The sequence below is a fragment of the Geotrypetes seraphini genome, chromosome 6 (genome assembly GCF_902459505.1).
Source record: "Geotrypetes seraphini chromosome 6, aGeoSer1.1, whole genome shotgun sequence".
Classification (NCBI taxonomy): domain Eukaryota; kingdom Metazoa; phylum Chordata; class Amphibia; order Gymnophiona; family Dermophiidae; genus Geotrypetes; species Geotrypetes seraphini.
The window spans coordinates 24,318,494-24,345,229 of NC_047089.1; the positions used below are offsets into that span (position 1 = coordinate 24,318,494).

The 26,736-nt window shown below is 43.2% G+C and overlaps 1 protein-coding gene across 2 annotated transcripts in view; it reads right to left on the reverse strand.

The window, feature by feature from the left end:
• Window positions 1–26,736, reverse strand: part of GRM5 (glutamate metabotropic receptor 5) — a 466,389-nt gene that overhangs the window by 324,063 nt on the left and 115,590 nt on the right. The gene's annotated exons all lie outside the window — the stretch shown is intronic.

Genomic DNA, 26,736 nt, shown 5'->3' on the forward strand with positions numbered 1-26,736 from the left:
TACCATCATTTATACCATTACCTCCATCCCACCCTTATAGTTGTATTTGTATAATTAATAAATATGTGTCCTTCAATGTCGATCAAGCTATTACATAAATAAACTATTATATACTTTCTATTGCACCTATTATGTATTTTCTCAATTTTCTCGATTAACAATCTAATTCTGGCTTTCAAATCAGCAACTCTTATCTTATGCAGCTTACTGCTGGTCCAAAGTTGGTTCAATGGCAGGAGGTGCCTTGCTGCCACCTAACTGAAATGCTTTCATTGGTTTTAATTGGCGCAGTACTTGACCACACCATTAAAAAACAAAGTTGTCCCATTGGCACATGCTTATGATACAGCAAGCGCCTTTGGAAAGATTGTGGTTGACCTCTTTGGAATCCCCACCTGAACGGCTGTTTGGTTCTCGGTGGGAGCCCTTTTGACCCACTTTAACTTCTAGGGCGCGAAGTCACCTATTACATGTATAATTTATCTTGGTTTTGTGACACACTGGAACTGGATCACATTTTGGTTTATGACTGTTTGTTGAGGTTGGGTGGGGGAGTAGGGAAGGTGAAGGGATGGTTGGGTGGGTATGGTAGGTTCTACTTAATTGTGTACTTTCTTTTATTTGGGAGTATGGCATTTGTATCTTTTTTTTCTATTTGCACTGAAAAATTTAATAAAATATATTTTGAAAAAAAAAAACCCCCAAAAAACAAAGTTGTTAAAAAAGTAGGCACCAGGAGGTGTCTCATAGGCACTGGAATCACGCCTAAGCATGGTACCTATGGTCAAAGGGGATGACCTTAGGTGAGCTATGCAGGGAGTGTGTGGCACAGTCTCAGCATCCTGAGGCTCTGGGTTCAAACCTGAGTAAGTCACTTAATCCCCCCCATTGTCCCAGGTACATTCCAGGACAGTCAGGGAAAAATGCTTGAGTACCTGAATAAATTCCTGTAAACCGTTCTGAGCTCCCCTGGGAGAATGGTATAGAAAATTAAATAAATAAATAGATAAACTTAGATGCCAGTAATGTAGGTCTTTAAAATCTTGGCCTACATTATCAGCGCCTAAGTTATTCAGTAGCCGTGATTCTGTTAATGGTGCCTAGTGGGGAAGGGAAAAAGCACAGGTCCCAAATGTACAAAGGTTGGCACCATTATCATGCCCTGTCATTGTGAAGAAATCCAGCAGTAATGTCCATAGGACAATGCAAAAGGCTTCAGGGAGTATAAATGGCCCTGAGCCACCATCTTATTTGCCCTTGAATAAACATGAGGCTAGCCAAAACGCAGGGACAGGCTTCACACACCCACTGCTTCCACCAGAACACGGAGAGAGGGAGGGGTGAGCGAGACAACCCTTGCAAGCACACTGGAGCAGGCAGTGACAAGATCTATTCGGCAATCTCAAAGACAGCCAATAAGAGCCTCTGCTGCACAATGGGTTTTAGTTAAACAGCCTGGGGATCTGAAGTTAAAGGGGAGTGGCATTAGTTCCCAGGAGAACCTTAAACTAGAGAGTTGCACGGGGACAGAAATCCCACCCATCCTCGCCTGTCCCAGCCAGGATCCTCTCCGTCCCCACCCGTCCCCATTAGGATCCTCTCCATCCCCACCCGTCCCCATCAGGATCCTCTCCGTCCTCACCCATCCCCGCAAGGAATTACCTCCATCCCCGCCCATCCCTATAAAAAGCAGCAATTACTTCTGACAGGATCATCAATTCCACAGTTTCTTTTGTGTTTGCGCTGCTGTTTTCCTTGTGGAATCTTTTTGGTGGAACCCTTTTTTTTGTTTTCTATCCAGGTAATTAACTTATAAGCCCCCTCTTTTACTAAGGCTGACGTGTCCATTATATTATATGGACGAACCCTGCTTCCAAAGCCTTCCATCCCCGTGGGAGTCCCGTTGGCTAGAGGGGGGTCCTCGTGGGAGTCCTGTGGGCCAGAGGGGGGTCCACGTGGGAGTCCCGTAGGCCAGAGGGGGGTCCCCGTGGGAGTCCCGTAGGCCAGAGGGGGGTCCCCGTGGGAGTCCCGTGGGTTAGGGGGAGATTCCCGCGGGAACCCCGTGGGACCCGCGGGATTCTCGCAATCCCCGTTCCCGTGCAGGCCTCTACCTTAAACACTACAGACCTCAGGAGAAGGAAAGCTTACATTCTATACCCTTTTCAGCTGCTGACAGAAAAAGAGCTGAATTCAAGAATCTGGCAAAGGAACTACCCAGGCCAATTCAGACAGATAAGTGCTACCAAAACTTAAGCTAGTCATTTAATTGCCCAGAGGTAGACATGTTATCTGTGTCTGAGGGGAGCTTAGTAGAGCCAGAAACATCTGTTTGTATGAGTAAGGATGAGTGTATGACTGAGAGTTCACAGTTAAGTGAAGAAATGATTTGGGAGCCGAAATGCCAGGAGTGAGTGAGCTGGTCTGAGTATTGGAAAGAGGGAGAGACTCGGCTCACCATATATGTACAAACTAGACCAGTAGGTCAAAAGCACTCCAGAGTGAAGGGGGGAAGGGGAACCCTCGGTCCCTTCCTGAGCAAAACACAGTGATATTATTTGCAATGTTTAGTTTATGTAATTCAAAACTCACATCTGATTCATAGCTCATTAAGGGATTTTTACATACGGGTGGGACAAGAAGTCATGGAGGCTTGTCCCTTTCCATTGAGCCAAATAATAATATTTAAAGACTCAGTGGAGAGCTGAATCACTAGTGATTGTGAATGTTTAAGCTCAATGCACAGTTGGAAAAGAGGGAAAGTAGTAGCAGTTTCCTTTAGAGCAGTGGTCTCAAACTCGCGGCCCGGGGGCCACATGCGGCCCGCCAGATACTATTTTGAGGCCCTCGGTATGTTTATCATAATCAGAAAAGTAAAATAAAACAGTTTCTTGATCATATGTCTCTTTAGCTATAAATTACAATATAATTATTAAGACTTAGCCAAAAGGAAAGATTTATAAACTATAAAGAGTTTTACCTCATGCAAAATTGTCATTTCTTTAATAAGATATTAACTATTTTTTTCTGAGGCCCTCCAAGTACCTACAAATCCAAAATGTGGCCCTGCAAAGGGTTTTGAGTTTGAGACCACTGCCTTAGAGGAAGGGTGCTAGAACGCACTTTAGAACCCCAAGATAGGGTACGTCCTCGAAGCCTGGAATACGGGAAGCACAGCAAAAAGCCTGCATGGAACTGTATAATCCAGCTGATAAAGACAGTTTCTTAAAGGACTCTGTTTTGGAGCCTGATATGCAGCTGCTAGCAACATGAAATATAGAGGAGGAGAGGATAACAGCGTGTCTTTGGCATGAACTATGATTTTATTCTCAAGCTGCTAGCAAAGCCTTAGAGGAAGGCCTATGGTTTTTTTTTCCTGATGTTGGAGAACTGTTGTTTGAAAACAGAGCACTTAAATTTACTCTTATTTTGATATCGCACCCCAAGTGGGAACAAATAAAGAACTCTTTATTTGTGGTCTCAAACTCGTGGCCCGGGGGCCACATGCGGCCCGTCAGATACTATTTTGAGGCCCTCGGTATGTTTATCATAATCAGAAAAGTAAAATAAAACAGTTTCTTGATCATATGTCTCTTTATTTGTGCACAACTTTTACATAAGAACATAAGAAATGCCTCCACCGAATCAGACCCTTGGTCCATCCAGTCCGGTGACCCCCACACGCGGAGGCCAGTCCAGGTGTTCCCTGTTTACGACCTAGGTGTTCCCCGATGAAGACCTTATTTTCCCGTATCCCTCAATGTGATTTGAAAGGAGGTGTGCATCCTACTTGCACTTGAATCCCATAATGGAGGTTTCCGTCACCACCTCCTCCGGGAGAGCGTTCCAAGCGTCCACCACTCGATGTGTAAAACAGAACTTTCTGACATTTGTCCTGGGCCTGTCGCCCCTCAATTTCAGTCTATGACCTCTCGTCCGAGTCACCTTTGACAACGTCAATAATGATGCTTCCTGTTCTATTATGTCAAAACCTTTTAGTATTTTGAAAGTCTCTATCATATCCCCTCGCAGCCTTCTCTTCTCGAGGGTGAACAATCCCTGTTTTATGAGGCGTTCTTTGTAGCTCAAATTCTCAATGCCTTTTACTAGCTTCGTGGCTCGCCTCTGCACCTTCTCCAGCAGGGGGCTCTTTTCCTTTTGGGTAGCAATCTTGCTTTTGGTTACTCCAGTAACCACTCAGCTTCCCACTGCCCCTACTCCCCGTTACACTATGCATGATTGGCATGGGCCAGTACCATTTTTGAAGATGCTAATCGATGTAGGCGCCATCTAGATAATCCAGGCCTCTGTGTTGAATTCAGTAAAAGGCTTACAAATTTAGGTGCTGAAAAATGAGTATTGAGTGCTATTCTAAAAACAGCGTTCCGAGGTGGGTACCGTTTTTAGAATAGCACTTAGTACTAGGACCTGTGCCAAAGATTTATACCAACTGAAACCTGGCGTAAATTCTCAAACAAGCTCAAGTTCAATTTATTTAATATACCGCAAATATAAAACCAAGGTAAATCTAAGTGGTTTACAATAAAATGAATTTTTTTAAAAAATGAATTTAAAAAAAACAAAAATAAAATGGGGTAGGGAGAAAAAAAATAGACAAAACATGAAATTTGGAGAAACCATAAAACATTCAAATATCTCACGGCCGTATTGAGGTGGAGGAAGATATTTTCTTCCTTATGGGGCCCACGGCAACCAGAGGGCATCCGCTCAAACTCAAGGGTGGGAGATTTCATGGTGACATCAGGAAATACTTCTTCACCGAAAGAGTGGTTGATCAATGGAATGGTCTTCCACGTCAGGTAGTTGAGGCCAGTAACGCACTCGACTTCAAGGGACGATAGGATAAACATGTAGGTTCGCTACGGAGAAATGCTTAAAAAGAGGGTTCTTGTTGAGGAAGGGTTCTTGGAGTGGGTTCGCTCCGGGAAATTCTTAGAGGGAGGGTTCTTCATGTGGGCAGACTTGTTGGGCCGACGGCCCTTTTCTGCCGTCATACACTATGTTTCTATGACCATCATAGAAACATCAGGAAAGGAAGGAATTGTTAGGTTGCAATAAAACAAACAAACAAACAAAAAAAAAAAAGGTTGGGGAGAGGGAAGGAATGAATGATGGAACAAAAAAATTTGAGTTCTTTCTGCCCACTCTAAGTGAAATGAAAAATTTCAGGAACGCCAGTGTAGGAAAAGGTTGCCTGCTACATTTGCAAAGTAAGGAGATTAAGAACAGAAAGCCAAGGAGAAATAGTATTCCTTTAATTGCGCCTTATAAGTCACGAATGATTTTTCTAAGCGATCGCCCATATTTTAAAATTCTGTGCGCATCTTAAGTGGGCGATCCTCACCCTACCATGGCCAAGCCCCCTTTGCAGTACCGCACTAAAAAATCTGCATACAGATTTTGATAGAAGAACACTTTGCAAGATTCATGTGCAAATGATTAACGCCTAATTATTGGTACTAATTGCCTAGTTACTCAATTAAAGTGCACACACAAATTGAGCGTATACCCACATTTCTGCGTGCAGTTTCGAATGCTGTTTATAGAACTGGGGAGGTGTATGTGCAATCATTTTGTTAATTCTCCTTAAGAAATTGTGAAACCTTGCCAAAGAAGGCTGTACCTCAGCCGCTGCCTAATGGCATATCAAATGTTGGCATGAAAAGATGAACACAGCCTATCCAGTCTGCCAAGCTATAAATTCTCCCCTGGAATGTTAGTTAGGTGCCATTGACCTCGTGTTCGAGTCCTAACGACTTGATGAATTACAGATCTAAAAAAAAGAAATTGGTTTTGTGCTCGTCCGGTAAGGTTCTCCAGCGTCATCCCCAGTACACATACAATATTTAGGCGCTAGGACAACATACTATCTACTTTTGGTGATAGATGTTTAGATGGTCCCTAATGCGGTATTTTTTTCATAAGCATGTCCAAATCAGAATTGGGGTGTTTTCGCTGTTGAGTGCACCTCAACATTGCAGAGGTTTACGTTTAATCCACAAGCCTGCATTTAGGGACCCCTGAAGAGGACTATAGTGTCGAAACACGGACCGTGTTGGGTCCACATGTTCTCAGAGGTTCAGGCCCTAGACATTTTTATGTGGATTATCTATTTGTTTTGATAAAGCCTCCATCTTGGACATCAACTGTCCACAATTCTTTTGTTTTATGATTGTGTTCCCTTTTTGGAGGGATCAGGGTCAACTTTCTGGTTCCTTTGGCTTACAAAAAAAAAAAGTCAATTTCTGTAAAAACTTTAATGAGATTTGGGGCCCATTAGCAAATTTTGTAACCACCAATAAATAGTATAAGCCTTCCATTTTTAATAGAGTTTTATACACATCCGGGATGGGGGGGGGAGGGGGGAAGAAAGATATTTCTATTAGGTAGTTATAAGTGCTGTTTTATTGTATCAATTGTTGTATTTTTTATATGCACTTTGTGTATGTTTTAAAATGAATAAAAATTTTACTATGTATTCTTGTTGATGGCTATTGTGGGGGGTTTTCTGGATGCCTTTGATTGTTTGCGCATTTCATCCGTGTAATATGCTTTTTTCTCTTGTTGACTCTAATAAAAATGATATACCCCCCCCAAAAAAAAGTCAATTTCACTGTCATTTTCTAAATAGGAAAAACGTTGTAATTTCCTGTTCAAAAATGCATGAGAATGTCCAAAACGAATAGCCATTTTCCAAAATAAAAATGTCCAAATTATCAACACCAAGAAACCAGGGACAAGGACTTCAGTCTGGCAGCGTTCGCACAAAAATGGCCACGCCGATGTCCCTGCAAAGCAAAAAGGCAGCCAAGTAGTTAGCGCAGTGGACTTTAATCCAGGGAACTCAGGTTCATATTCCACTGTAACTCTCTTCCTCTCTTTAATATTTAGGTATACACGCAGTCCCCGGGTTAAGAACCAGTTCCGTTTTTTTTAAAATCGTTCTTAAGTTGAATTTGTATATAACTCAGATCTTGTTTCTCTTCACAAAGCCACGGGCAGCGTTTCCTACACACTGCTTTCCCGCTCAGCAGAGAGTAGTGGAAAACGTCCCTGCCTGCGTGGGCCCCCTTCCCTTCACCGCCATGAGTAATAACTTCAACATGTTCCTCACAACCCCTTGGACCCCGGCACCCGGAAGTGACATCAGCTGACACAGTCGCGAGGAGCACATTACGCCTCTAGCCCCACCCAGTTACGCCTCTAGCCCCGCCCTATTACACCCTCCAGCCCCACCCCCAGAAAGCTTCCTCTCTTTGCTTGGCGCTTCGGCCACGTCTGGAGGGCCTGGAGCAAGCACGGATGCGTGTGATGTCATCCGCGCATGCTCAGAGGGTTCGATGAGCATCAGGAGCAGTGCAGAGCATTCAGGGCACCAGCCGGCGCTAAAAACTGCTTTTGCGGTTTTGTAAAAAGGGGGGGGGGCGGAGTTAGGGGTGGGTCCTGACATTACACACTAGTTTATAAATGACACCCAACTTGGAGCAGCGGTGGACATTTTTTCAGTGCCCCAAATTTGAAAACCATTTACTGAATCTAGGTCTATGGGGTCCTTTTACTAAGGCAGGCTAGCCGATTGAGCACGCGCTAAATATTAGCGCACGCAAAATGCTAGCGCGCCATAGTTTAAAGACCCCTATGTGTCACATGGAGGATTGGAAATTAGAACAGCTGCTGGACGTCTACCCTGATGCAGCAGGAGTGAAAATATTCCCTGTGAAACGCTGGCCGCGTCGGTGATTACACCGCGGCAATGAAATGTATAACAAACAGCAAGGACTTACTGAAGATGTAAGGCAGTGGTTCCCAAACCTGTCCTGGGGGACCCCCAGCCAGTCAGGTTTTCAAGATATCCCTAATAAATATGCATAAGAGAGATTTGCATACCTGTCACTTCCATTATATGCAAATCTCTCTCATGCATATTCATTAGGGATATCTTGAAAACCTGACTGGCTGGGGGGGTCCCCCAGGACAGGTTTGGGAACCACTGATGTAAGGGAAAACGATAGAGGAAACAGCAGAGAATATCTAAGATAAGTCCCCCCCCCTTTTTTTGGAAGATAAAAAAGATGGCATTGAAAGTCACAGCTGAACAGCTGGTTTTTGATTCAGTGACACATCTTGAGGCAATAATCGATACAGTGCATGAACTGTTTAGACTGCATGATTGTTTAACATTGACTCAACTGCATGAGCTTACCAACGACGCGTTTTGCTACAAATCATATTTGGAGTAAATTATAAAAAGACCATAAATGAGAAGAAAAATAGTATTCAGAAAAAGCAACAAAGTGCTTTTTTTTGCCAATGATTTTAATAGGAGCAAAGTGATCTATCACATTTGTGACCCTTATTGGGTTGATAGCTCCAATTCTGAGGCTTTTTTACCCCTCCTCTGAGGTAGTAAGGAGTATCAAAGAATATGCTTCAAGATATCACGGGTCATTGAATAGTGGGTTTATTTATGCATATAATATATACAAAGATACACACACAAAAATGCACAGATACACACAAACACACACACGTAAAATAAAAGTATGATGTTCAATTATGAATTATTATGGGATTATTGAGGGAGAAGTGGTATCGAGGCGATCATTTCATTATCAAAACATCAAGGGAGGAGGAGGATGTCTATGGCCTAAAAGTGAATTTTTTAAATAAATCTTTATTCATTTTCAAACTTAAAACAGTGCATATAGGAATATTGTAAAAACAGCACTTAAATCTTTCAATCAAATACATGAAAATTATTTTCACCCCCCTCCCCCTCCCTATTTCAATGTAATCAAGAAAACCAAACAATATTACTTCCATATTTTCCATACTATCTCTCACCCTCGCCTCACCCCCTCCCTAGATGTGTAAATTATAACCAGAAGTATAGGGAAACACCATTCAACTAGAATCAATAAAATTAGTCAATGGGCCCCCATACGCATTTAAACTATTTGTTACCCCCTTGATCAAAAATCATTTTTCCGTATCTGTAATATAAACATAACGAATGCCACCAAAAAGTAAAATTTAATCGGTCATAGTTTTTCCAATTTTTTGTAATCATTTCGATGGCTACCCCAGCCATAATACCCAATAATCTATTTTTATGTCTGTCTACTAGAGGTGTAGGAGATAACAACATCCCACAGATTACTACATCATACGATAGCGGAATCACAGTCTCCAGAATCAGAGTAATATGTCCCCATATAGATCTCCAGAAGTTAAGTATCACGGGACAAAAGAAGAGCAGATCATTACCATCCTCATTCCTTTCGACTAACCAATGCTCTTAATGTCAGACACACTACACAGAACTCTAGCTACAGTTACGACTTGGATGGAAGACCACAAACTGAAACTCAACCCAGACAAAACTAAATTCATCCTCCTAGAAAATAACAAAATCCCAACCATAACCAACTTAGAAATCAACTCTATCAACTACCCTTTGCAAACCACCCTAAAACTTCTAGGTATGACTATTGACAGAGGCTGCACCATGCAACCACAAATTAACAAAACAATACAGAAATCTTTCGCAGTTATGAGAAACCTTAGACAAGTCCGAAAATTCTTCGAAAAAAACACAGTTTCAGCTCCTAGTACAATCTCTAATCCTAAGTATCCTAGACTATTGCAACATCCTCTACCTCCCCTGCCCTGCAATAATGATTAAACAACTACAGACAATTCAGAAGACAGCTCTGAGACTCGTCTATTCATTGAAAAAACATGATCACATTACTGAGGCATTCATCAATTCTCATTGGCTTCCAATCCAGGAAAGAATACAATTTAAATTCTACTGTATACTATTTAAAACTATAAATGGAGACAGCCCAACTTACCTAAACAACCGCCTCATCCAAACCACCTCTACCAGGCATAGAAAAACACACACCCCATTCACTTACTCCCCAATCAAAGAAGTAAAATGGAAAAAACTATACAACGGACTACTGGCCACTCAGGCAGCGAAGATAGACAACCAAGTCTCCAACCTATTGACAACAACCCCAGACTACAAGATGTTCAGAAAGGAAATAAAAACTATACTCTTCAAGAAATCCCTTAATAAAGCTTAATACCATGATAAAGCTTAACCCCCTCTTAGCATCCCCTCCCTAACCCCAGATCCTACTTTTCCCTCTCTTGGAAACCTTCTCTGATCTAACGTTGTAACCCTTCTTCCATAACTCTTTTTGTAATCCGCTTTGAACCGAAAGGTAATGGCGGAATAGAAATCTGTAATGTAATGTAATGTAATGATCCACTGTCCCTATATCGAGATGACAGTGCCAGCATCTATTTGACTTAGAACTATCTAATTTTTGTAATCTAACAGGGGGTCCAAAAACTTCTATGCAACAAAAAAAAAAACAACAACCCACGTTTGTCTCATAATTGCTAATGCTGTACATCTCATCCTCCAAGACCAAATCCATGGCCATTGAGTAGCAGAAATCTGCTGCTTAATCTCAATGCTCCAAATATCTCTCAAACTTGTTTTTGGTTTCTTATTCATATAATCAGATATTAATTTATACCACTGGGCAGCCTGATGCCCTAGGAAATCTGTTTGGAAGCATAGGACCGGCAAGCTATATTGATTTTTTTTTAGATTTCGCCAATCAGTGAACCCTTTCTGAATGGCCTGCTTCAACTGCAGCCACTTATATGCTTATGGCCTAAAAGTGAATTGATGGAGAAGCAAGAATAAAAGTTAGCCTAGGACACCCCGTTATCTTTGCTTTGTCTAAGTCCCAACCTTAGAAACTTTTTAAAAAATTTTTTTATACCTATTAAAATGATGATACATTCCCAGACCCAGAAACACATTCAGTATACCATATATACTCAAATATAAACCAAGATTTTTGGACCTAAAAATGGGGGTCTCGGTTTATATTAAGGTCAGCACAGACCTGCCCCCTCCTGAACTTGTTTGAAGGCCTGTGCTGGGCCTGCCGTGAGTCCTGCTGGTCCAGAGGTGGCTGGGACAGGAGGGAACCCTCCCTCCTCCTGTAGGTCTCAATCTTGTAGGTCTCAATCATTTCCCCTCTAAGTCTCCTCTTTTCCAGGGAAAAGAGCCCAAGTTTCTCTAATCTCTCAGTGTATGAAAGGTTTTCCATCCCTGTTATCAGACGTGTCGCTCTCCTTTGCACCCTCTCGAGGGTTTCTATGACCATCTTTCTATGTTTCTATGAGCAGTACTCAGACTTAATGGGGTGGGTCAGTAGAGTGGGCAGACTTGATGGGCTGTAGCCCTTTCTGCCGTCACCTTTCTATGTTTCTATGTATCGCCATATCCTTTTTAAGGTATGGTGACCAATATTGTATCTTTTTAGCATATTCTATAAAAAGGTGTATGTAAATTCTAGCATGTGGAACTGAATAGGGGGTGTGTGCATTGGATGGGAATGGGCATTCTGAAAATGTATTCTCCCTATTTTATAAAACTGTGCAAATGGTTTTAGTACCAGCCGGCATGCTGAATGCTCTGCGCTACTCCGACACTCAAGAACTCTCAAAAAAATCTCGGTGAACCTGGAAGATGTATTAAGCCAAATTGACAAGTTAAAGAGTGATAAATCACCTGGACTTGATGGTATACATCCCAGGGTACTGAAAGAACTCGAACATGAAATTAATGATCTGCTGTTAGTGATGTGTAACCTGTCGTTAAAATTGTCTATAGTACCTGAAGATTGGAGGGTGGCCAATGCTTTGCCAATTTTTCAAAAGGGTTCCAGAGGAGATCTGAGAAGTTACAGACTGGTAAGCCTGACTTCAGTGATGAGCAAAATAGTGGAAACAATTATAAAAAATAAAATTATGGAACATGTAAACAAATATGATTTAATGGGACAGAGTCAGCATGGGTTCAGCCAAGGGAGGTTGTGACTCACCAATTTGCTTGACTTCTTCGAAGGTGTGAATAAACATGTCGATAAAAGTGAGCTGGTCGATAAAAGTGAGCTGGTTGATACAGTGTATCTAGATTTTCAGAGAGTTTTTTTAAAAAAAGTTCTTCACAAGAGGCTCTTGACAAAATTAGGGTCATAGGATAGGAGGCAAAGTGCAGTTGTGAATTAGGAATTGGTTATCAGGCAGAAAACAGAGGATAGAGTTATGTGGCCATTTTTCTCAATGGAGGAGGGTAAATAGTGGAGTGCCACAAGGATTTGTTCCGGGTCCAGTGCTATTTATAAATGATCTCGAAATTTGAACGAGTGAGGTGATTAAACTGTTCACAGTTGTTAAAACCCATGCGGATTGTGAAAAATTGCTGGCAGACCTTAGGAAAGTGGAAGACTGGGCTTCCAAACGGCAGATGAAATTTAATGTGGGCAAAGTGATGCACATTGGGAAGAATAACCCAAATCATAGTTACCAGATGCTAGGGTCCCCCTTGGGGATCAGCGCCCATGAAAAATATCTGGGTGTCATTGTATGCAATACACTGAAATGATCTGCCCAATGTGCGTCATCCAAAAAAGCAAACAAGATGCTAGGAATTATTAGAAATGGGACAGTAAACAAGAGTAAGAAAGTTATATTGCCTCTGTATCACTCCATGGTGCGACCTCACCTTGTGTATTGCATCTGATTCTGGTCACCTTATCTCAAAAAAGATAAAGCAGAACTAGAAAAGGTTCAAAGAAGAGCGACCAAGATGATAAAGGAGATGGAACTGCTCTTGTATGAGGAAAGACTACAGAGGTTAGGGCTCTTCAGCTTGGAAAAGAGATGGTTGAAAGGAAATAAGACTGAAGTCTATAAAATCCTGAGTGCTGTAGAACGGTGGATTGATTTTTTACTCCATCAAAAATTACGAAGCCTAGGGGACACTCAAAGTTACAGGGAGATACTTTTAAAACCAATAGGAGGAAATATTTTTTTTTCACTCTGAGAATAGTTAAGCTCTGGAACGCATTACATAGAAGCATGATGGCAGATAAAGGCCAATGGCCCATCCAGTCTGCCCATCCACAGTAACCATTATCTCTTTCTCACTCCGAGAGATCCAACGAGCCTATCTCAGATCCTTTTGAATTCAGACACAGCCTCTTTCTCCACCACCTCTTCCGGGAGACTATTCCACCCATCTACCACCCTTTCAGTAAAAAAAAGTATTTCCTTAGCTTACTCCTGAGCCTATCACCTCTCATTTATTGTTACTTCAGAGCTAGATGTAAAATTTAATAAGGAAGAACCGTAAACGTAATGAAATTCTTCTTCACCCAGAGAGTGGTAGAAAACTGGAATGCTCTTCCGGAGGCTGTTATAGGGGAAAACACCCTCCAGGGATTCAAGACAAAGATAGACAAGTTCCTGCTGAACCAGAACATAGCAGGGAAGGCTAGTCTCAGTTAGGGCACTGTTCTTGACCTAAGGGCCGCCGTGTGAGCAGACGGCTGGGGGCAATGGACCACTGGTCTGACCCAGCAGCGGCAATTCTTATGTAGTAACTGATGTGCCTACCATATCAAAGTTTGATAGACAAAACTTCATGAAGAGAACTCACAGACTGGTAAATGGCATTTACAGTTAACAAAGGCACAACTTAATATTAAATGGTATACTGTATAATTACATGCATCTACCATTAGGGGAAAGCATGAGACAGATTTGCACCTTAAGGAGGCAGTGTATGCAAATCCATCTCATACATATTCATTGTGGATATCCTGAAAACCTGACCTGCCTGTGGGCTCTCGAGGACCGGAATTGCCTACCCCTGCACTAGAGCAGGGATCTCAAAGTCCCTCCTTGAGGGCCGCAATCCAGTCGGGTTTTCAGGATTTCCCCCATGAATATGCATTGAAAGCAGCGCATGCACATAGATCTCATGCATATTCATTGGGGAAATCCTGAAAACCTGACCTGCCTGTGGGCTCTCGAGGACCGGAATTGCCTACCCCTGCACTAGAGCAGGGATCTCAAAGTCCCTCCTTGAGGGCCGCAATCCAGTCGGGTTTTCAGGATTTCCCCCATGAATATGCATTGAAAGCAGCGCATGCACATAGATCTCATGCATATTCATTGGGGAAATCCTGAAAACCTGACCTGCCTGTGGGCTCTCGAGGACCGGAATTGCCTACCCCTGCACTAGAGCAGGGACTCAAAGTCCCTCCTTGAGGGCCGCAATCCAGTCGGGTTTTCAGGATTTCCCCCATGAATATGCATTGAAAGCAGCGCATGCACATAGATCTCGTGCATATTCATGGGGGAAATCCTGAAAACCCGACTGGATTGCGGCCCTCGAGGAGGGACTTTGAGACCCCTGCACTAGAGCATCCATTTATTACGGCTGGTTTTAAAATCGTCCCTCGTACATTTCCACGCAAAAAGCGCCACCAAGATTTCAATGCGAAAACCAACGCATTTGACAACTGTGGCACTGTCTGTGGTTAAAAAGTACCTGCAAACTTTATCCAAGCCTAAACTGTTTGAAACAAAGTTTATCTATGCATTTGTTACGCTGCGTTTATCAACTTTTTGAAGAAATTCACCAAAAGGCATTGTACAACAAGAATAAGGAATAAAAAAATCGAAAGAGTAAAAATGAAATCTTCCTTTTGTGCCTAATTCATCTTCTGCTTTATCGTAATTTACATGATGGTCATCTTTATTATAGCCAAACACCATCCTGCTGCATAAAAGGATGCCTTAGATCTACAACAAAATCACGGCACAGGTCATTAAAAATCTGCGAATTTATTGTAGATGCGTGCGGGGAAACTCCTTCACTTTATTATGGTCTCTGATTACAAATTACCTCCCGAGTTCAACAGCAATCGACAGCTTTTAAGCAATTGGCATCATAAGCAATCAAAGAGAATATTAATTTCCTTCCCTGCACATGATGTGGTTTTTATGGAACATCTTTTATTCATGAGTGCTCGTTTTATGACATGCAAAGATGACTACGAATACGCAATTAGGGGAAATACACCACCCCTATGGCAACTTCTAGTCAACTCTCCAAACCAAATCCCCAATATATAACCAGATTCCAACTCCCTTTTAAAGTACTGTAACCTGCTGATATTTATCCTCAACATCTCAAAACTTCAGAGACCTCAACATGCAACCTCCATTTGTAACCAGAAACCTGCTTCCTTCAACGTTAAGTAATTTCTCTTTTGTAACCTGAAATATTCTTTCTTCTTTGTTATGTAATTCTCCTGGATATGTCCAGCTATCTTCTAATGTAATCCGCTTAGAACCGCAAGGCACAGGCGGAATAGAAATCACTAATGTAATGTAATGAAAGCAGTATACTACCAACTACAAGGAAGTTTAATCTTTCCATGAAATAGTCTAGCATGGTTTCCTGGCTTTATACTCATCAAATATGTTAAAAATGAAAATGCAGAGAGATTAGAGAAACTGGGCCTCTTATCCCTCAAACAGAGGAGATTGAGAGGGGACATGATCGAAACATTCAAGGTACTGAAGGGAATAGGGTTCATAGACAACGGCGCGAAAGACAAAGGCGCGCCTGGACAATTGAGCGCAGCGCGGAGGCGCGCGCCGCTCTAAATTACTATTTTTAGGGCTCTGACGGGGGGGGGGCGTGGGAGGGGAACCCCCCACTTTACTTAATAGACATCGCGCCGTGCGCTGTGACGTGACATTGTGCGCTGCGAGGCAATATTTTGTGCGCCAGCGCACGCCAGCGCAGCTTAGAGGGAACACTGGTTGTAACCCTCCACATTTTACTGTAAACTTAACTTTTTCCCTAAAAACAGGGAAAAAGTGAAGTTTTCAGTAAAATGTGGGGGGTTACAACCCCCCAAACCCCCCACAACGCCCCCACAACACGGCGCGATGTCTATTAAGTAAAGTGGGGGGTTCCCCCTCCACGCCCCCTCGTCGGAGCCCTAAAAACAGTAATTTAGAGCGGCGCGCGCCTCCGCGCTGCGCTCAATTGTCTGGGCGCGCCTTTGTCCCGGCGCTTTTGACCTGACACCGGGAATAGACTTAGTAGATAAGGACAGGTTATTCACCCTCTCGGGTGTGATTTTTCTACCCGACCTCAAAACAAACGACGGAAGATCTCCGTTTCGCTCTCACGCTGTAAAGAGAGCTTCTTCAGGGCATGAATGTTGTGCGTTTACAAATACTATAGATACTACTCCGGCGCATTCTCGCCATTACAAGAAACTTTCTGCAACGCAGGGCATTCGTGCCCTGAAGAATCTCTCTTTACAGTGTGGGAGGGAAACGGAGATCTTCCGTCGTTTGTTTTGAGGCCCGGTAGAAAATCACACCCGAGCTAAGTATTCTATACAAATACTATTGCCTCGATAGGGGCACATATATTTCTAAGCCAGTTGGGTAAAAGCCCTTAGGCATTTATTTATTTATATTTGAGGAATAATAGATAAAAAAAAATATAAAACAATAAAATAATAAGATAAAAAAATTAGAAATTAAGTAGTACTCCACAAGAGACTCCCCGGACCGATGATAGTTCGCATTTAAGCTAGCAGCCTAGACAAGGTGAATTGGCTGATAGCCGTGAGCACTTGAGATCCATGGAGAGGCACAATCAAAAGGGACGTCTAAGTCTGTTTACGTCTATCTCGCAAGTCGTCCAAAGTTAAAAAGAGCCTAAGACACACTTTCGAAAGAGACATCGAACTTTTTCTTACTTTCAAAAATTGTCTAATAATACGTCCTGCCGATCTGATCGTCCAAGCCGCTATATCGTCCCATCTTTATACCACATTTCCGTCCAACTTTCCGTCCAAGTCCAAAATGCCTAGAACAAGCCCTGTTGGACGTGGGAGGGGTCTGCACACCCAGACATGCAACCTAAATAGTGGGGTAACTTACAGGGCACTGCTGTGAACTTCACAAAAAGAGTGCCATGGCTTCTCCTCACTACAGCTCCCTTATAGGTGACGGTGAGCCCCCCAAACTACCTCCAGAATCCCCTAGACACACTTATCTACCACCCCAATAGCCCTTATGGCTGCAGGAGCCACTTATATGCCAGTACAAAAGGGATCTGGGGGTGTAAAGGGCAGTGCACATGTTTCAGTATCAATGCAATGATTACAGGGGCTTATGGGCATGGGTCCTCCTCTCTATGGGTCCCTAACCCACCCCCAAGACATCTTAAGCTGCCTCTGGGCTGGACTATGCCAGGCGGCCAAGTGATGATGGTCTGGAGGCTGAAATTTAAAGTTGTGAATAAAATTTTTATGGTGGTGGTGGTGGGGAGGGGGGGTTGGTGATCACTGGGGTAGTGTGTGGGGGTCTGTGTTATTTGGTGAATTTAGGTGGGTTTTTGTGACTTAGACCATGTTTTACATGGTCTAAGTCACAACGTCCAAGTTCCGTCTAGACTCTGCTAGATTATTGCATTATTGTCTTAGCTCTGCACCGCCAGGCCAGCCAGGAGTGGGGTTACCATAAGGCTCCAGAAAAAGGAGGAAGGATTGAGATATCTGGGTTTTACTTCCATTGCTTTCAATGGAAGTAAAACCCGGATGTCTCAGTTTGTCCTCCTTTTTCTGGAGCCGTCAAAGTGATGCACAATTGAACAAAAATTACTTTTTTAAGAAAACGAAACTAGAGAAGACAGAAAAGGTATACAGTCAGATATACACTCATGGCACAATGTGCAGAAACAAAACAATTAAGCATTGTACAGGGGCTATATAATTAAATTGAATGAAGCTAGCTGAATCCCCTTGGTAATAATTAAGAACAAAATGTGTGGGAGCAATTCTCTAGCAATGCAATAAAAGGTCATTGAAAATGGAAAGGCTCTGACAATCTGAACACATTATTCGTGGGGAAAGTCCAATGCAACGCTTCCATTTGAATTTAAAAGCAAATAAACCGATAGAAAAGAAAATGGATCAACAAAATCAATTTCACGCCTACTTCAAGAGCTTGTCTACATTCCAACAGCTTATTTTAATTTGAAAATCATTCTGTAGTAGAGAGTTGTGCGGGGACAGAAATCCCACCCATCCCCACCAGTATCTCCTCCGTCCCCGCCTGACCCCGTGAGGAATCTCCTCCGTCTTCACCCATCCCCGCGAGGAATCCCCTCTTTCCCCATGAGAAATCTCCTCTGTCTCTTCCCGTCCCCCCATAAAAGTTACCTGTCCCCATAAAAAGCAGCAATTACATAAGAACATAAGAAACGCCTTCTCCGGATCAGACCTAGGTCCATCTAGTCCGGTGATCCGCACACGTGGAGGCCCTTTAGGTACTCCTTTATGGAGACCCGGATTTCCCGTATCCCTCAATATGATTAGCAAGAAGGTATGCATCCAACTTACGTTTGAAACCCAGAACGGTAGTCTCCATCACAACCTTCTCCGGGAGAGCATTCCAAGCGCCCACCACTCGCTGTACAAAACAGAACTTCCCGACATTAGTCCTGAACCTGCCTCCACTCAGTTTCAGGCCATGTCCTCTTGTCCGGGTCACATCTGAAAATGTTAGTAATGATATTTCCTGATCTATTTTGTCAAAACCTTTTAATAATTTAAAAGTCTCTATCATATCCCCTCGCAGTCTTCTCTTTTCGAGGGTGAACAGTCCCAGTTTCCTGAGTCGTTCATTGTAGCTCAAATTCTCCATTCCACTAACTAATTCCGTTGCTCGCCTCTGCACCCTTTCCAGCAGAGTTATATCCTTCTTAAGGTATGGAGACCAATGTTGGACACAGTATTCCAGGTGTGGTCTGACCTTTGCTCTATAAAGTGGCATTATAACATCTTCCGATCTACTCGTGATCCCCTTTTTAATCATGCCCAACATGACAGTTTTGATTTTTATTTAAGTCTTAGTTTATTTAAACCATACAATAAAATACAATATAAACAAATAACAATGAACAGAAATAAGAGATGCATACATCACCGGAAAGAATTAGAATAGGCATTAGGTCATGCGACTGTAGGGTCGACCGTTACTTGTTAAAAGAAATAAGAGAGTTGGATATTTTGGCAATCAAACAAATCTGGTACTCCACCATCTAGCGTAGGTAACTTGTGAGAGGTCCTTCCAAGATCCACAAACGGTTTTTAATGCAGCATCAAAATCATTTAAAGCAGAATTGAGAGAGACACTTTTCTGGACAATGTTTGCTTAAGAAAAATGGGCCAAAAATGAACTGGAAACACTAAAATAAACTCAGCAAGTACTTTATTTTGTACTAAACACAATTGGTGGCATAACTATGAGAGGGGGCTGGGCGTCCCCCTTTGAGCTTAGCCCCCCTCAAAATGAACATCTTCCTTGCTGTAGCTGGTAGAACATTTTGTTTTCCCATCATCTTGGTCCCAGTTTCTGCTTTTGTCTATCTTCTACTAATTCTCTTTCCAGGCCTCAGGAATCCCGGTTCCATCCCCGCGGGAGTCACATGTGTCTTGGGGGGTATCCCCATTGGACTCCTGTGAGCCTGGGGGGAACCCCGTGGGAATCCCATGAACCTGGGGGCGGGATCCCTGTGGGGTCCCCGTGGGATCCGAGGGATTCCTGCAATCCTCATTCCCATGCAGACCTCTATTCTGCACATAGGAGCCCTTTTACCAAATTGCAGTAAAACGTGGCTTTAGCATGTCCTCACGCAGGTCATAAGAACATAAGAAATTGCCTCTGCAGGGTCAGACCAAAGGTCCATCGCGCCCAGCAGCCCGCTCCTGCGGCGGCCCTTCAGGTCTATGACCTGTAAGGTGATCCTTGTTTAAATCATTTAAGCCCCCCTGTCCTTCTGTCTATGCCCTATCATAGCCTATCTCTACCTCTATCTGTATCCCTCAATCACCTTATCTTTCAGGAACTTATCCAATCCTTCCTTGAAACCTGGTAGTGTACTCTGTCCTATCACAACTACATTCCAGGTGCCCACCACCCTCTGAGTGAAAAAGAACTTCCTAGCATTGGTTCTAAACCTGTCCCCTTTCAATTTTTCTGAGTGCCCCCTTATTCTAGTGGTTCCCAGTAGGCTAAAGAATCTGTCCCTTTCTACCTTCTCTATGCCCTTCATGATCTTGAAGGTCTCTATCATGTCTCCTCTGAGTCTCCGCTTTTCCAGGGAGAAGAGCCCCAGCCTTTCTAACCTGTCTGCGTATGAAAAGTTTTCCATACCTTTTATCATTTTTGTCGCTCTTCTCTGAACCGTCTCAAGTATCGCCATGTCTTTCTTGAGCTGCGGTGACCAATACTGGAAACAGTATTCCAGATGTGGACGCACCATCGCGCGATACAGCGGCAGGATGACTTCCTTTGTCCTTGTTGTAATACCCAACATTCGGTTTGCTTTCTTTGAGGCTGCCGCACACTGTGCTGTTGATTTCATTGTTGTGTCCACCAGTACACCCAGGTCTTTTTCAAGGGTACTCTCCCCTAGCACTGATCCCCCCATTTTGTAGCTGAACATTGGGTTCTTTTTCCCTATATTCATGACTTTGCATTTCTCTATATTGAAGCTCATTTGCCATTTTTTTGCCAACTCTTCTAGTTTGTTTAGGTCCCTTTGTAGGTCTTCACAATCTTCCGCGGTTCTAACCCTGCTACATAGTTTCATGTCATCAGCAAATTTTATGACTTCACACTTTATTCCCGTTTCTAGGTCGTTTATAAACACATTGGACAGCAGCGGTCTGAGCACCGACCCCTGCGTGACCCTCCTCCAGTCTGAGTAGTGGCCCTTCACAATAACCCTTTGCTTTCTGCCTGCCAACCAGTGCTTAATCCATCTGTATACGTCCCCTTCCAACCCGTGGTTCCACAGCTTCCTAAATAGCCGCTCATGAGGTACCTTGTCAAAGGCTTTTTGGAAGTCGAGATAAATGATGTCTATGGGTTCCCTTTTGTCCATCTGGCTGTTTATCCCTTCAAAGAAGTGCAGTAAGTTTGTTTGGCACGATCTTCCTTTGCAGAAGCCATGCTGGCTCACTTTCAGTTGTCCATTTTTTTCTATCTGCTCACCGATGCCATCTTTTATCAGTGCTTCTACCATCTTGCCTGGAACTGAAGTCAAGCTTACCGGCCTATAGTTCCCCGGGTCACCCCTCGATCCCTCGATAGGTGTGATGTTTGCAATTTTCCAGTCCTCTGGGATCTCCCCAATTTTCAAGGATAGGTTACAAATTTGTCGGAGTGTTTCTGCTATCTCGTTTCTTAGTTCTTTTAGTACTCTTGGGTGGATTCCGTCCGAGCCTGGTGATTTGTCGCTTTTCAACCTATCTGTTTGAGGACATCCTCGTGGCTTACCTCTATGTGCCAAGAAAGTCTATTTAGATGGGAAATACGTATCAACAGAAATTATGAAAGGTTGGTCAATGTTGAGACCTCCTTGTAATATATATATATATATATATAATATATAAATAAGAATAGTTGGGAAAATTACAAGGAGGTCTCAACATTGACCAACCTTTCATAATTTCTGTTACCTCTATGTGCGACAGCTTTTCTTCTTGATCTCCACTTATGATCTCTTCGGGTTCTGGTACATTGGATGTGTCCTCGTTTGTGAAGACTGACAAGAAGAACTTGTTTAACCTGTCAGTTACCTCTTTTTCCTCCTTTACCACTCCCTTTCTGTCTCCATCATCTAACAGTCCTACTTCCACCCTCGCAGGTTGCTTCCTTTTAACGTATCTGAAGAACGTTTTGAAGTTTCTTGCTTCCCCAGCCAGCCTCTCTTCGTATTCTCTTTTTGCTTTCCTAACTACTCGGTGACGTTCTTTTTGGTGTTTTTTGTGCTCCTTCCAGTTCTCCCCATTTTGGTCCTTTTTCCATTTTTGGAACGATTTTTTTCTTGTCACATATCGCTTTCTTCACTTCATTTGTTATCCATACCGGATCTTTTGTTCGATTTTTTTTTGCACCTTTTCCTAAACCTGGGGATGTACAGGTTTTGTGCCTCTTGCACCATGCTCTTGAATAGGGACCAGGCTTTCTCTACGGTCTCCATCCTTTTTGGGCTGTTTTTGAGGTTCTTCCTCACCATCTTCCTCATAGCATCATAGTTCCCTTTCTTGAAGTTGAGCGTTGTCGCTGTGGTTCTCTTCGCTTTTCATGCTCCTACTTCCAATTTGTACTGGATCATGTTGTGATCGCTGTTTCCTAGCGGCCCTACTACTTCCACATTCTTTGCAGGACTCCCTAGCCCGTTGAGGATTAGGTCGAGAGTGGCATCCCCTCACGTTGATTCCGTGACAAGTTGCTCCATGAAGCAGTCCCTCACAGCCTCTAGGAATTCTGCTTCCCTCGCACAGTTGGAGCTTCTAATACTTCAGTCTATCCCGGGGTAGTTAAAATCCCCCATTACCATCACACTTCCGCTTTTGCATTCCCGCCTCAATTCTGCTTCTAGTTCTTTGTCGCTTGCTTCTGTTTGTCCAGGTGGGCGATAGTACAGCCCCAATTTTATGTCAGCCCCATTTCTTCCTGGTAATTTGACCCATAATGATTCCAATCCTTCCGCCTTCGCTGCCGTATCCATTTCAGTCTAGTGAATGGTGTATTTTATGTATAGTGCTATTCCTCCACCCTTCTTGTGAGTCCTGTCTTTCCTGTATAGTCTGTACCCTGGCAGTACTACATCCCATTTGTTTTCCTCAGTCTACCATGTTTCCGTGATTCCAATGATGTCTAGGCCATCTTTTTTGACCGTGACTTCCAGTTCTCCCATTTTGGTCCTCAGGCTCTTTGCATTTGCGTACAAGCAATTTAAGTCCTGTTTTTTTCTTTTTCCTGTTGTTTTTCCTTGTGGTTTGCTCCTCTTGCCGTCCCCCTCGTGGACTGCCAGCCCCTGAATTTTGTTTCGTTCTTCCCCTTCCTGTGGTGCGTCTTTTTCATCCTCAACCTGTTTCCTCATTTCTGCCTGCCCTTCTAGCTCCTAGGTCATTTCTGTGTGCTAAGGCTATTTGTACCACCAGGGTATGAGGGATGAGTTTTGTATTTTCTGTATTAATGGCCTAGTGCTAATTTTCCCATCTGCGCATGGCCATTAGCACGTGAGACCCTACCGCCATCCATTATGTAGGTGGGAATGGCTCACCCGCTTAGCACACGCTAATCAGTTAGCATGTGGCAATGTGGTTGTGCTAGGGTTACCATATTTAAAAAAAGAAAACCCCCAACCACATGACCCTGTTCCACCTCCAGCCAAGCCCTGTTCTGCCCCAGCCCCATCCAGTTCCTCTTCCAGCCATGCCCAGTTCCGCCTCTAGCCCTGCCCTGTTCCATCCTCCAGTCTCACCCCCAGAAAGCCTCCTCTCTTTGATACGAGCTCCAGCCGCTTCTGGAGGGCCTGGAGCATGCACGGATGCTTGTGATGTCATCTGCACATGCTCAGAAGTCCTGCAGATGTGGCCAGAGATTGTAGGGCTTTCCAAAACCTGGACAAATGCCAATTTCGGAAAGTCCATCCAGGAGCCCGCTGGTCCTCTAAAAAAAAGGACGTCAGGATTTTCCCGGATGCCTGGTAACCCTAGGCTGTGCTGACTAGCACAGAACACATCCACTCTCCGCCCTCAGACCAGCTCTCAAAGCTAAAAAGTCAATTTTATTTTTAACACATGGGCAGTGTGCACAAATCCCAAACTTATCTAAACATGCCCCACGGGGAGCCATTTTTTTTACCGTAATAAGCACACCTTAGTGCTTACTGCCACTTGATGTTAGGTGCCATCGACTCGTGCGCAAATCCTAGCGACTTTTGATGAGTTACAGGGCCTCTTTTATCAAGCTGCATTAGAGGCTTTTAGCATGAGCCAGCACAGTAAATGCTATGACACTCATATAATTCCTATGAACATCAGAGCACTTACTTCGCCAGCCTGCTTGCTAAAAAAAAATTGGGGAGGGGTTAGTTAGAGGTCTTTTTACTAAGCTGCGGTAAGCATGAGCACATGCTTAGCACTGAAAAATATTATTTACTGTGGGGCGTGCTGAGGAGTCCCATGGTAAATTTTGGATGCAAGCAGATAACCGAAGCACTAAAAAAAAAAATAATAATTTGTATTTCTTTAGCTTTGGGGGAGGGGGGGCAGGTTTGAGGGTGGACATTGAGCATGTTCTGTGCTATGAAGTTGGCACAGCTACATCACTTCATGCTAACCGATTAGCATGTGCTGAGCGTGTGAGTCCTTTATCTCTTATATAATCAGTGGCAGCAGGGACTCATGTGCTAATAGCCATATGCTAATGCAAAAATTAGTATGTGGGGGGTTCAGGAATGCTAGAGGATATGGGGGGATGTTGGGGGGGGGGGGTCTGGGGATGTCAGGGAGGGTCCGGGAATGTCAGAGGGTTGTCAGGGGGAGGGTGTAGGGCTCCAGCTGATCTTGGCAGGCGGAATCCCCATTAACTGAGCCAGCAGGAATCTCCTAAACCAGCTCAGCTGATAAGGATTCCTCTGCCGCGATCAGACAAGGTAGTTGAGTACATCTAAAAAACTTGCTTTTGTGCATTTATCACATGGATGTTTTTATTTTTGAAAATGGCCAAGAAAGGTAGACGTCCTACGGACCAAAACATCTACTTAGGTAATTTTCAAAAATGAAAGATAGACATCTGGCAGCTTTGAAAATGGCCATCTTTTCTACTAGGTTTGTGGACGTCTTGCCCAAAACATCCAACCTCAGACTTAGATGTTGCCCTTCTTGTATGGTAGAAGATAGCATGGTAACCATTGTCTGATAGAGACGACAAAACATAGTTAAAGCACGGTAAAAAATAATATGACAAAACACGGTATGGTGAGACACAGCATGTTGAGCATAATACGTCAAAAATTGCACAGCAAACATAGTATTACAAAGAACGGCAAACATAGTATGACATGGCTTGGCAAAACTGGTATGGCAAGCGTGCATGACGAAACGTAGCATGCAAGACTAGCAACCCTACTGAATGTCCGCATCCATCTGTCCAGTGTAACTTTTTGGGTAACTGACCCAACCTCTTGTAATGCAATTCGACCTTGAACAGATTAGGTAAAGGTCGAACCGCAGAGAAAACCTCATTAACTTTCATGCGCTAAAACATGGTGTTTTAATGTGCAAAGTTTTCATCACCATAACGCATCATCCTTAAAAAAGAGCCAAATTAAATTAATATGTGGCAGAAGCCCTTAACCACGGTATGATAAATTGTCATTGGCCAGTGACGGATGGAAACTATGAGAAAGAATGATAAAATGCATTCACTGTCATAGCAATTAGCGCTGCTTGAAAAGCGAAATCAATGCTTCTTTTTCTAGTAAATCCATCCTTATAATCCCTGGAGGAAATGTCCCGACATGCTGGAGCTGGTTTTTATTTATTGTGTCATTGTGCTTTTTTAAACAACAAGCTATTGTTCTTTCAAGGTATCTTAATGTTTTGTTTTACATTTCTTAATGGAGATGTCAGCTGTAATTCCCAAGGAATAATGCTGTCGCTAGTTATAACAGGCCAACACTGTCCACGTTTCATATATCCAAGGCTTATGTTTTTAAACCCGTGGCCTGTCTGCTGTCATTGTGTTAACTTCTCCCGCCGTATTCGCGGTTTCAGCAATCGCGGTTTCGATTATTCACGGTTTGTAGCTTGCAGGCTCCTCCCCCCAAATTACGTCAGCTTGCAAAGAGAAATCGCTGATTCCAAGCATTTACAGAGAAAATCGCCGATTTCCAGCACTTTCTTCACCGTGTTTTGCCTCTCCTTCAGGAACAGGCCAGATCTCCCACCATGTTATTCACAGTGTCACCATATTCATGATGGTTTTTAGTAGAAAACAGCAAAAAAACATGAGAAAGTTATTCGCGAGTTTTTTGTATTTGCGGTTCTGTTAATCCCCTATCACAGTGAATACGGAGGGAGAAGTGTAGACCACTAATGCAACAATGCATCAAATGCAGACCCAGCTGATTCGAACTTTAGATTGCCCAGTAATCATGCCTGCGGTGTAGAATCTGCAAAGTTGGAAAGATACGGTTGTCTTGCTGGATTCTGCATGGCGAAAGGTGAAGGGAAAATTAATATCTCTAACAAATCGCTGCGGATATAACTGCATCTCCTCAACCTATTGCAAAATAATTCTCTTCACCTATATAGCAGAGGTTTGAGAAATAGGGGTGTGCAGGTTTAAAAAAAAAAAAAAAAAAGATTTTGTTTAGTTTCCCATGGTTTTTTTTGTTTTATTCAGAACCTTTTTTTTTCCATTTGAATGAAAAGATCACCGTTGCCTAAGTTAAGGCACTGTTAGAGAATATGGACCCTACTGCCTAAATGGGTGTGTTTGGGGGCGGAGCTAGAGATAGGTAACACTAGGTGCAATTCTCTAAAGAACTTAGGTGCCTGCAATGTAGGCCGGTAAAACCCTGGCGCCTACGTTTTGTGATAGACGCCATTAGACACGATTATGTACACGGTGCTTGCGCATGATTGACACACAGCCAGTGCCTTTTCTCAAGGTGCCTGCCAATTTAAGCACCGTTTATAGAAGCTGGCCCAGAATGGCTTTCCCATGTTGTTTCAAATGAATCTTTTTCAGAGACAGGGAAGCAGTAGGATGGAACTCCTCTCGTATGAGGAAAGACTAAAAAGATTAGGGCTTGGAAAAGAGACGGCTGAGGGGAGATATGATTGAAGTCTACAAAATCCTGAGTGGAGTAGAACGGGTACAAGAGGATCGATTTTTCACTCTGTCAAAAATTACAAAGACTAGGGGACA